General features: G+C 40.5%; 1 protein-coding gene across 6 annotated transcripts in view; it reads left to right on the forward strand.

Moving 5' to 3' along the window:
* Positions 1 to 758: 758 nt before the first annotated feature.
* Positions 759 to 13,032, forward strand: part of LOC120903634 (protein slit) — a 148,185-nt gene continuing 135,911 nt past the window's right edge. For all 6 annotated transcript variants that reach the window (XM_040313180.1, XM_040313187.1, XM_040313197.1 and 3 more), the window contains exon 1: positions 759 to 907. The gene's annotated coding sequence lies outside the window, so the exon portion shown is untranslated. The remainder of the gene's footprint in view (positions 908 to 13,032) is intronic.

The following is a 13,032-nucleotide window of genomic DNA, read 5'->3' on the forward strand; positions in this document are numbered from 1 at the left end:
GTTTTATTTTGTTAAATGCATAGTTTAGCTTAAATTAATGTCTATATGAAAAATACTCAATTTTTTTTTAATAATTGTCTCTTTCATTATATCTAGAGAATACCGAGCTCCAAGCGAAATCAAAACATACCGAATACATACATCAGCCGGTATTGGAGGTGAGCATGTGTGCGTTTACGTTTATGCTGGATGTGTACTTTCGGCCGAGCAAACACGTTTATGGCGCAGAGAGCAAGATCGTTCTCTCGCTCTTTCTCTTTTCTGAACTTCATGCCAAAACATGGGAGTATGTGTGTGTGAGTTGGTCATGCCGTTAAAAATGTTAGTTTGTTTATGCGATTGGTGAACAAATGCTACTGTAGTATCGGTTATTTTTTGTTGACTTTAACAATAATTAGATTTTTTATGATAATAATTAATTTGAACGTGGTGTAACTGCAAGTTATTTTAAACATATTGAACCGAAAATTAGAATTATTATATTGTGTTCATACATAGTTCTCAAAGCATAATTATCATTCAAATGCTGCAAACAAAGCTGCATCTAGCAGCTAAACATTGTTCCGTACCGTTCGCTTCATAGTTTGAACGTGTGAGCGAAATGAACGGCGTCAACAAGGATTCGCCATCTCGCTCTTGCTGAGACCGACCGAAGAGAACACGACGACGAAGCGCTGTCGAGTTGTAACCTCGCAGGGTGCATGTTTCGAGGCGAAAGCATCGCAGTACGCTGGCCGTCATTAGTCGAGTTGAAATAGGTGGCAGCGTTGGTGAGAGCGCATGACGCCTGTCCGAATTGGATTTTCAACGTGCGTGTTCTAGCGTGTGTTTTTGTGTGCCGTTGTATTATATATGCTAAAAATATAAATTAGTGAACAAAATATATAACCAGTGCATCAAATATAAGGTGTGTGTTTGTTGGTTGATTGTTTTTAGTGTGTGGTTTTAATATGTGTGTCCAATTGTACCCGTGTGCAAAGAGCCGGGTAGAATAGTTTCCCATTGAAAAATCGTAGTTGCCATTGCATGGGCAGCCTTGCCGTGAAAGGAAGCTGATGTTGTGTGGCCATCGCAGGAAAGAGCCGCGGCCTCTTGGGGAGCGTTCGAAATGTGTTCGGTGTACTGTGCCGTGGGACGCATCTTGTCTTTGCGTTCATCTTCGTGACCGGTGTTTTTGAATGCGGTTTTCACGTTGCCCCGTTGACCGAAAGGCTTGTTTTGTGTGGTGGAGATCGGTGAGCAGAGTGGTCTGTTCCGTGTGCAGCAATGCGGCATGAATTTACACAGTTCGCTGAATACCCGTTTTGAGAATTGCAGCTTCAAGCGTATCTTGGCGAGTGTGTGTGTGTATGTGTGTGTTTGCAAATGCATTTAATACCTGAGTATTGTGTCGCGGGCTTTGGTTGTGTTATGTGCCTGAGATTTGATGCTGCAGTGGTTATTCATTAAAAATGGATGTAATAATGGTTCTGTGTTTGTGTTTTGAAGAGGCGATGAAAAATAATAATATTCAAAATCATGTTCAATGCATAATGGAGCTTTTTGTGTGAACGGAGAAACGAAACAAATCAAAAGTAATGGTGATTGTGCACAGAAAGGTTTGCGTTTGATGTCGACAAAGTTCGATGGTGGAATATCGTTTTGATTCCGATCACGGAGAAGTTTGCACTGCATGGTCAAATTGTGTGTGAATGAAAAATACCATTAGCAGCAGCGCACGTGCGATAGAAAGCGATGCCTGATGTAGGTATACGTGAACCGTGGTGAAAGCGAGAGAGTCTATGAATGAGCGTGAGAACGAATAGAGCGTGAGATAGAGATACCGTGTGTTACTCTACTGCAAACGACAAGTTCAAAAGCGATAAAAATGGCTTGCAAAAACGAAGCGATCTGTGTATTTTTGTAACGAAGAAGCAAAACAAAAGATTAAAAGCAGCAGAAAGGTGCTAGTGCGAAAACAAATTTATCCAATGGTCATGGGTTACCAGTTGAATGCATGTGAATATTGATATGATGGCTTCAGTTAAGTCGATGTGTGCTTGAGAGTGTTTTAAATAGTTTCAATCGGCTTTAATGCCAAAAGTGAATCTCGAAGATACAAAATTGAATCTCGTGATAAACGGCGATAAGAAATGTCATAGTGAAAGTATTTCCGAAAATATCACAGAATTACGATATCGATGACAAACAAAACCAATTAAATGGATCTTCTTATCTTGGAAAACGTCATACCAACCTGTTTGCAACGCATCAAGCGCAGTAGGGAAAAAGCGAAAAGGTAAGATAACCATTTAATATGACTGTTCCATTTGCAAACGTTGCCTAAACACCTACAGGAAAAGTTTATCTTTGCTGGGGAAATAGGAGACGAATGGGGGTCCAGATTATCTCACCTCTCTGCCTCATCGCTTCCTTTGATTGTTTTTGACCTTTCAACATCCCACCCATCCCGGAACATAATTCCTCCTTTCCCTTGTCAAACTTTGACAGTTGTCGATGAGACGCTTTCCGGGCCATGCTGAGAAAAACCTTGAAATAAAACAACCGTATACACTGACATGTGGAACGCCGACGGAAGCCAACAGCAACGCCGGTCGCGGAGGATCGATATTGACCTGCTAACGGTCATGCTCCTTTTTTGTTGACACGTTTGAGAATTTGATCGAATATTAAGAATATGAAATTGGCTTTCTTGCCTTTTCCGGATCCTAAGGAACGGAGGAAAAACGTGCGGAAGTAGCGTTTTATTATTGACATGTGTCCTTGTGATCATCCCTTTTCAAAGTTGTGTTGGAGGAAATCCAAAGATTTGTTTAATCGTAACAAAAAAACCTAAGCACGGGTCAAACGAAAGTCTCAATAAGGATAATTCACAGGCTTAGCTTTGATTCTATTTGTTGAGTAGGAAGAGAAATTGGAAACAGGAAATACCCCGATTTAGATTAGAATTATTGATTTATGTTGATGTTGTGTGCATAAATTCTTCATCTTCGACCTTAGAAATCGCAAGCGGAAGCCAATCATTTGTGTTCGATGCGATTTTCCTGATTAACGACACGGCTGCTTTTGGAAGCCACAGCAAGGTGTTAATAAGCTAAATATCATTCTGACCGGCGCATTTAGGGACATATTCAAATGTGGAATCCGCTGGAAAGCGCTTTTGTTCCAAGAGAAATTTGATATGGCACAGAATATTTATGGGCTTGAGTGGTCCATTATGTATGCAAATTTATGTGTTCTTATTCTGGACAAATGCCCCCGGAGCTATGGTTGGATGGACTCGGAAAGCATGGATGAAATGGATACAAACAGACGTAAACATTATGCAATTTCGGGAGGAATCTTTTTGGTTGATAGATTATTTTCTAGATTGCTGGTTGATTTTTCTTTCGTTATTCGTAATGGGTTTCGGCACAACCAAATGTATGCGTTCTTCCGCTCTTGGTCACGTTTTTCTACGTGTTCCGTTTCGTTTTGCATGATTGATTTTTGTGCAAGATGGTTTATTGTTTGGTTATTTGTTTGGTTGTGATTGAAGCATGTAAAACACCACGGAATGTCGGCATGTTTCTCGGACATTTGAGGAGGAAATATTGATTTTTCTTTGGGAGAATGCGAGAAAACAACTGAGAATGGCCGGTCTGGCCAATTAAGAACGTGAGCATTCATTAATCATGCATGCGTCATTAGAGTTTGTGTCAAATTTGTGGAGTTTATCTGATTTTTGTAGCTATTTTTTATGATTTGGTAAATGTGTTTTTTGTTTGTTTTTCAAATAAGAATCCCCAGAACAGCCTGGTAAAAGTGTCTTTTTTGTAGAAGTACTATTAGTTCTATGTTACTAATTAGATTAGCGAGCCAATGTATACGTAGCTACAGCATTTCGGAGACTTTTGCAGAGTCAGGAATATGGCCAGTGTGCTAAAATCCGTTCTCTATGACTACCTTCGTTGAATAATCCCACCCGTTGTCGATTTTACCCACGTGGTCGAGGGTGAAGGGGATCGTTGTGACGATGGTGGCACTGTTTTACGCAACACCTGTGTCGAAATCATGTCACCGGAAATGGAACTAATGTATGAATCAGGTTTGAGGAGGATTTTAAGGAGGGCGGAGGGAGTTGAGTGTCTATTCTTGTGAGTGAATTGAATTCGATCGAAATACCAATCAAACCAACAAGACTAATTACATCCGTTGCCTGGCACCCCGAATGAGAGCATGACAATGACGAGGTAATAACTATGACAGTTGACATTGAATGGGTTGGAGTGGGTTGAGTGCATTGGATGCTACATGACCGATTGGCATTGCCTGTGGCATAGCTTCATTGAGAATCAAACATACCGTTTGGAAAGTTGATTGAATGTTACCTATAGAAATATTCAATGCACAGCTTCCCAAAAGACCATAACACACTAATTGAGCTATTAAAATGATGTAACTCTCGGATCCCCTTTTCAGTGAATATTTGCCTTTTTCGGCATGGGGCAACGCAAAGATTGAGCCAAACCGCGAACGACTTTTTACCTTGTGCGCTACTTCAAACGCTCATTTGATATTCATCCAACGTGCGAAAATGTTTTCATCCCTGCAGTCCGTATTCTGGCAGGTCTTTGGTGCTTCTTTTTCAGGAATGTGTGTCTTTTTATGTTCTTTGGGGAGAATTCAGCAGAAAAGCCGGTAAATACTAGTAGCTGCAGCAGTATTGAAAGGTGTGATTGAAAATCCCTTGCTGGAGTAGGATCGTGGGATGGTTGTTGCGTGATGAGGGAGTAAAACGTGACGCCCTTTTTGACGGTGGTATTTGCTCAAAAAGTCTTTCTTCGTCGCTCAAAGACGGTTATGCATGATTTAGCAAGTGCAGGTCTATGTGTTGGCACATTTCGAAGCACGTGTCTCGATAGTGTCGCTGTTCGATGTAGAGGGTAAGAGTGGGGCTCAAGGAATCGATAAAATTAGTCATTCAATTTTGGAAAACTGTCGTTCAAATGCGGATGCTCGAATTGTGCTGGAATATTCATGATTGAATTTTCGTGACATTATTATTAGAGCTCATTAGTCCTTTTGGGTTGGCGAAGATGATGAATTTGTAAAGAAGCCAGGTTGAGGTATTATGAAAAAGTTTCAAGTTTTGATTCAATTTATGTCGATGAAGTTACTCTACAACATAAATTAGAATGTTTTTCGTCACACAGAGAATGAAGCCTTCTCTCTTGGTGAAAAACAATCATGCACACCCGATTGTTACGGATGACGTCATGCTGCGCTCGTTAGATCAATTAATCCATCGTTGGCATTTTTTGTCACCAGCATCTAATATCCCCCGTTGTGGAAAGCTACGAACCTTTGCAGCTTCCGAATCGTGGGTTAATATTTCCGCATGCTTGGTTGATGGCGGAGTCGGACTGTGTATGAGTATCGAGCAAGACTGCTCCGTGATCTCCGTGGATTTCCCCCCGTCGGAACGTGAGCTCAACAAAAGAGCGAGAGAACTCCCGGCGTGAGACTAATCCCTTCACGCCTTTCAGCCATCATGGCCCAGATGAAGCCGGTTGGGTTTGAGGGAAACAAAAAACGGTTCCGTATCTGATTCGAAATTTGTTGTTCATGCGCTCGACGACATCACGTAGCACTTTCTGTTCTGTATTTGTTTTGTATTGCAACTGTGCAGGAAGTGGCAATGACAGGAATGAGAGGAAGCCGGACTATTTGACCCTGACTGTATGCCATGCTTAGCTGCATGATGTTTTAAAGGGAAAACGTAGAGCATATTGTGTTGTAATTTACACATTCACATCCGAACACAAAACGAAAGCAGCATTCGTGTTCTGGTAGTCTTATGGAGGATTGTGATAATTTGCTTTGCAGCCACGATCGGGTGTATTTGGGACTTTCCTCGTCAGAATATGGGAATACTGAGAACTAGAAAAGGCATTGTACAGTGGGTGGTAAACTCTTGGTTCCGTTTCGGGGTGTCGGAAATCAAACATCATGGAAAGCAAAGCCTAGGATTTAGTGAGTAATAAATTTATGATCACGTTTTGCTTTGAAATCTTTCGAAGCGGCAGAAAGATCGCAAAGGCACGTTCGGGGAAGGAATAGATGATCTTTTTTTTTCTTTATTGTGGATCATCGTGTGTAGTTTTTCTAGAGTGATACATATTTGAGAATTAAAAATGCAGAGTTGGTCAAAGGTTTTTGAAAGTATTGTTTTATGTAAGTAAAATGAAGGTTAAAGGCACTGGTTGGTTTTCTAAACCTAATTTAATTTAATTATGTTGAAGAAGTTTTTCATATGTGTGACTTCACTTTACTCTTACTTGCGAATTGTCTTGTTACTTAGTGCATTGAAGATACACTAACTGCTTCTAAGGATAGCGCATTACTGCATGCTGAACATTTAACACATGTATACTTCATTTTTACCTATTTACAAATTTAAGGATCCTCAAAAGTGTATACATGGGAAAACATTCTTTAATTTCTATGTAGGGACTTGTAGTCAAAGTAATGCTGATTATTTCTTTTTTTTTATTTAAAATAATGAATAATGATAAAAACTGCCTTATTGAAAAAACAGATCATAAAAAGCATGCATACCTAAAAAATATTACAAAACATTTCATCGTTTTGCGTTGAAACCAACGATATCAACTCAATGAAAAACGAACGTTTAAACAAACATTCCTTGCAAGAGAATCCATAAACATAGATATGGAATACGAAAAAAAACACGCTTCACTTGTCTGCGGCAGTCGCAGTGTTAACCATCACTCCCTTCATTCGATTTACTTCCTGCAGCATTACACGCAACGATGGCTGATCAGTTTCGGTGAATGCGAGATTTGATTAAATCTCTTGAAATTATTGTGGGTGTATTAGTTGAGCGAATCAGCCACAAAATTCGGTTTTATTACGATATGATATTGGGTAGGGAAAGTTTGTTAACAAGGTGCTGCGAGTGGAAGTGCACCATAGTGGGTTTTTCATTTTTACCAAGGGGGAAGTACGGTTATTCCTTTGGGAAGACGACCGTACACCAGGGTTATGTTTAAAAGCGGAACGGAGGAACCATATTGCTGTCCGTCGGTTCATCTTTCCACGGTGTATTGCAAATGTAATGCTGCCTTATACACTTTTTTCCAGGCCCATGAAAATCAATTATGCCTGACAGTAAAAGCTTTTTTCTTAATACATCTTGGCTTATACGTAGGTCTCGTTTTTCAGTGCCTTGTTTCCCTTGTGGTTTTTTGCTATTAAAGCAATAAACTTTAACGGTTATGTAAATTATGCTGGTTGGTCCATTTCTAATTTTTTTATACTGTTTATTCATTTTTAGAACGTACATATTTTAAACCACATTCCGATTTAAGATTTCAGAATATTTCGTGTAGATAGGCGGATAGGAAGTTCAATATATATATTTGTTATTGAATTAAAATTATGCATGCTCAGAAAAATTACCTAATAAATTGCTGTTCATTATGTAGCTTCTTTCTAATAATATGCTTTTAATGTGCATTATTGTTTGTAATAAACTTGTTTCATAGAAACGAAAAAAGGTAATATTTACCGTATTCCTTCAGCAAGAGAACCTTTAAAGCGACTATTTTGGAATTATGGCATGTTTTTTCACGATGTCGTCGTTTTACTTGTTTTTTTGCCAAAGTTCCACAAATCAACATTTCAAATCATTATATCATAAATTACATTCCAATTCCCTTTCTCATGAGGGTTCCTATTCTACGAACAACCCTTAGATTTTTCTTAGAATTGTCTTTACAACTGTTGATTAAGAATCATTGTGCATGATCTCATATTTCTTAATCAAGTGATGATTGGTACTTAGTAGTGGTAAAAAACGTACCAACTTCTACTACCAAGCCTGACCGGCATACAAAAAAAAAAAAACAGGCGTCTTCATCGCTTTATGACAGACACATGCAACTTTAATTGGATTTATAGAGCAATGAACGGACACACACACTATCTCGGTCTTTTGGATCCTAGTGAATGTACCGCTACCGGAAAAAAGTTGTCGATGGAAAATTGTTTTTCTTTTTGCACCACAATGAAAGAGGCCGCCTGGCAGTCGTGGATAGGGGGAAATTGAAATTGAATCCAAACCCCTGCCGAAAGCTGACAGAAGCCGGAGCAAACGAGTGAACTCTCCACGGGTAAGTGCATTAACTCGTCGTGCCTTTGGCTCAAGCTTGCTAGTGAGCCGAGCGGCTACATTCAACCGAGACAAGTGCCGGGTTGTCTAGTTGGGGCGATGAAACACGATGCAATTGCATAGAATCTGAGGCTTCCGCGAGTAAAGCAGTGCATAAATATAATTTGTAGTACAAAGTGTGTGGGCTAGTAGCAGACGTGGTTCACTTTGTGTCTGAAGTGAACGCTTTCAACATCAGCCGCAAGCCAGCCGGTAAGAAGCCCTCGAAGTGTAGGTAAAGAACGCAACATGTCCAATGAACCGTTAGACTGAGACAGGGATGAACAAATATGTTGTAATTTTATTTTTACAAAAGCATGAAAAATATGAAGCCTACATGTATTTTTGTATTTAATGAGGTTTTAAAGAAAACATGATATTATTACTCACCTTCAGAAGCATTCATTTTGAGAGCTACCGGAGAATGTCTCGTTTCTAAAATAGAACAAGATTTTTTTTTTGCTCCGATAGGTGTTGTGGACACAGGATTCGAAAGGAAGAAAAATAAATTACATTTAATAATAGAGTAGGCCAAACGAAACAAGGAGGACGAACTGGGAGGAGCAAACCCCTGTATCGTTGCTTTGCGCGATGAAATACATTTAAAAGATATAGAAATAGATCAGGGATTGCTATAGACAGAGGAGGCAGGACGACAAAGTCCTTAACAAGCGTACTCTCTGTTCTTGGTGTCTTGCCTGTTGAAAGGGAAGGTAAACGTTGGCGGTCTCGTCTTCCTTTTGAGACAACATGCAAGGATCCGGAACCGCAAGGGACCCGCAATCGAATTATACTTTGGCTTTTACCACCGGCAGGCATAATGTTGGTCTGGCGATGACGATGGTTTCGCTAATCCTGAATACCGGCACCAGGACGCATCCCATGTTGTGGGTTTATTGCAGTGTCTATATGGTATGTCGGCGCCATTCTTGAGACTGTCGTCAGCTCCAGGACAACGGCGCATCCCGGTGGTATTATTGAATGAGACGGTTTGTATGATTTTTATTGCCATTCATTCGGTCCCATCCAATACACCGATGGAACGGTAGAGACGAGAGCAGGGGTTTTAAAATAAACAAAATTAAAGCGTAGTGCTTCTTCTATTCGAGGTGTTTCGGATGGGACTAGATATTCCGAGACATTGTGATATACAGGAAGTAGTTGTTTAAAAGCCAGTACAGGAAACTTTCGGTTTTCAGTAAGTGTCTAGAGGTCTTTTTTTGTATTAGAATTTTCTTTCTATTGGTTTATGTTAGGAAAATTCTATTCGGCTGGGATGCTCTCTTCTTTATGACGCTTTCCTTCTTTACCAACAGCAGTATTGCTGCGGTTGAAAAAGGCAACCAGACTAGACCTGAATGGATATGCCAATTACGGCGGTGATGATGATGATGATGACTGTGAGGTGGTTGAGATGTTTACGATATTTGGAGGGCAAGGAACTTCCAGACGATCAACGAGTTTGTATGCCGCATGAGGAAAGGAATGGTGAGAGATCATAGGATAATGAAAATATGACCTGAGGGCTTTCCGTGTTTGATGCGAGAGTGTATTGCCAAGAAGTGATTAGGCGCACTGTTGGGGTGTTGTAGGAAAGTGATATTTAAGTGGTAGATAATTCCTGTTGGGTTTTTGGGGCTAAAAAGCTATAAATCCATCGTCATTTGCCGTGAAATGACAAATGGTTTGGTAAGATTTTCGAGGAGATAACATCGTAGCAGTAGAATGTATGATGATTGCAAGTGAACGATAGTATGTTTGGAAAGTAATGGCGTTGTCAATCGATGCTCAGATATGAATGAATCAGACAGCGGACAGAAACTAGAAAATAAATTTCAAAAAGTTTCATGAATCGAAACTCCTCGTTAAATTGTGTTAAGTTGCTTATAATCAAAACGACTTGAACTTATGGCAGAGTTTCTTGCTCAAATCTTATCGCATTTTGCAACAGTCATGGACGCAGAGGAAAAACGACATTCTTGCGAGCCAGTTTAGGCGTAGAATTCGCGTTGTGTTGTCTAATTAAGCGACGATTTATATTCCACATCAATTTTGTGCTGTCAAAACGAGACTACGTTGATGATGCAACGCAGCATGAGAAGATCGGAAGGGTATGAGGACTTCGATAGAAATTCCAGCAAAACAGCCAGCTGAGCACGACATGACGCCTAATTTTGTGGAATGTTTAGTGTCTCGTTGACCAGTTTGTATGAAGATGAAGAGCGAGCGAGTGAAGGAATGCGTGTGAGAGAGGTCGAACCATTTCGGTGATGAGAAACGAGTTCCACCATTTAATGGAATAGGCGAAAAATGCAAGCTTGAAGTCCACCTCGCGTGTCATCCGGGACAGAGTAATAAAACATTGTGTTTACGGGACTAGCCAATTAGTTTGTTTTTATTTCATGTTTGATGATTCTTTAGACCATCCTCAATTAAGCACTGAAATGAAATGCATGAAATCTAATGCAAATAGCTGTGTTCAACCTTGTTTCAAAATTATTTCCAAAATTCCTCATATTGTTTCAAAGTTACTCCTATGTCTTTAAAGAATCGAGATGAAATACCTTGCGGTTACACAACTTCCGATTTTGATAGTGCAGCCATCAAGCATGATGACAGATTGGTCACTCAGGTAGATCGAGTGGAACTGCTGGTAGTTGCAGTTTCCGGTGACAATTTGTACCATCCGGGTGCTTATTGCAGAGTGTTCAAGGTGTTTGAAGAATTGCACCCAACTCACCGGAGACCGTTGAAATGATGAATGGGAGGTGCGCTTCCGTTGCCTCGGTTTGAGCGTGAGATGCTTGCCATACGAAATGATAAATGAGTCGCAATGAATCTGCACCAGCACCAGAAACTGCATCGTCGCAAAGGAATATTCGATGGAAGAACTAGCATTCCGTAGTACTCTGTCACTTTCCCGCCGTGAGCATGATTTATGTTCATGGAGGACCGTCATCCCATCCTTTGCGTGTGAGTGTACGATGGCCTGGAGAGGTATTGAAAAGGATGTCGCATGATTCATTCATTAAACGTGTGATGACCTTCGGTTTGCGATGCAAAAGAAGAGCACTTGGGTTTCGTTCCACTTGTCGATAGACGCACGTCATCGGATGGTCAGATACTTGGGAGTAGTATTCTCCTCTCGGGTTAGAACACTTGAGCGTTTTTGTTTCAGGAAGAGCATCCCGCAGAATGTGACCAACGGATAAGAGTTTCAGAGTGGAGAATGAAAAGTGATGGCTAGAGCAAAAGTCATTACTTTTTATAGTGCTTTGGGGTGGAGTTGAGACGGTCAGGAATTTCGGACGTCTCGCTGGTTTCTAGACATCACGGCAGAATGCATCACGGGATGTCCTTGAGGTTCCTCTTTTTTATTGATTTATCGAGAGATGTTGGTTATGTTGTATGTGATCTGGGTTAAATAATGGTTTTTGGATTTACATTTTGACTGACATGTACAACAAATATATCGACAAATATTTAGATATTGTGGGCAGCGGCTTTCTGTTGCTACAGGTTAATGTATGGAAATAGTATTGATAACCATTGATAATATCTAACCGCTGATGGGAAAGGAAACAAGATAGCCTAAGCATGTTGTGGATGCTCAGGACCTTAAAAGGTTTCGTCGAACGCTACAGGCCATTAAAATGTCTAGAAAAGGAATATGACGTTCGAGATAGGTCTCGGGATGTACGCCTCCTCGATTGCTCCGTTGCAGGCGAAAATAAACGAGACAAGCGTACAAAATAATAAAAAGAGGGCTTACACACCTGCTGTGTCGCATCATCATACATCCCGCTGTGCTAAGGACAAGCAATGTTTACATGCATGCTCTGTAGAACACATGTGAGTGTGTAGATATTAGAGAAGTAGAGGGACGCGTGCATTTTCCGTGTACGAGACCGTTTAGCCTTAGCGCCGCCTGGTATCTATCTGCCCTCACGTGCTTTGATCCTTGTACTTTATCCTTGCTTACCCAACGCAAGCCAACTCGAACAAGAATATAACAAGGGTTTCGACAGCATCGAGGCTTCGTTTTCTTGGGTGCAAGCACAACAGCAACAGATCCTTTATCAGCCATTTGCCCTGCATTACCGTTCCCTGAATTGGAGGACCTTTGTTCGGGATTTCTTTCAGTGCTTTGTTACCGATTGTTACTGCTGTTCCGAGTGGTGCTTTGTGTAACAAGGCGACTGGTGGCGTTTGATGGTCGATCGTGATGTAAGATGTCTTGTTATTTGTAGAGTTGTTCTCGAGTTTTTTGTCTGTTCTGGTCGATATTGAACTAGCCTGCGGGATGCTTTTGTTGTGGAAATTGCTTTTGAACGTTTGCGGTTAGGTTTCCAAATTGGCGTCCGATTGATTCACGTTCCAGCACCTGCGGAAAGGTCTTATGTTGCGTCTTTTTTCTTTTGTCAATCATAGCATTGCCACTAGGAAGGGATTCCATCCGTTTTTAAAACTAAGCAGTAGAGATCAATTCGTTGTCCACTTCAATGAGTAAGGAAACATTGAATAGTTAGTATTTTTTTAAGTGAAACGCATGTATTAGCAACTTTATTTTTTGTATTGATTGTTGACACTCCTGGTTGTTCGAATGAAGGTGAATGAACTAAACCGGTTTAGATGGTGGCGCGTGAAACAAGATTTCACACCCACATAAACGAGTATCAATGAAGGGACGGTGTTTTAAGATGCAGAAAAATACGTAATGACGTCCGAAGTGTAATGGCATGGTCAAAGTTGTTTTTCTTGTGTCGGGAATACGATGGTCGTCGCTTAGAAAAGATGTGTTAAGGTAATGAATAAAA

Source organism: Anopheles arabiensis, chromosome 2 (genome assembly GCF_016920715.1).
Source record: "Anopheles arabiensis isolate DONGOLA chromosome 2, AaraD3, whole genome shotgun sequence".
Lineage (NCBI taxonomy): Eukaryota > Metazoa > Arthropoda > Insecta > Diptera > Culicidae > Anopheles > Anopheles arabiensis.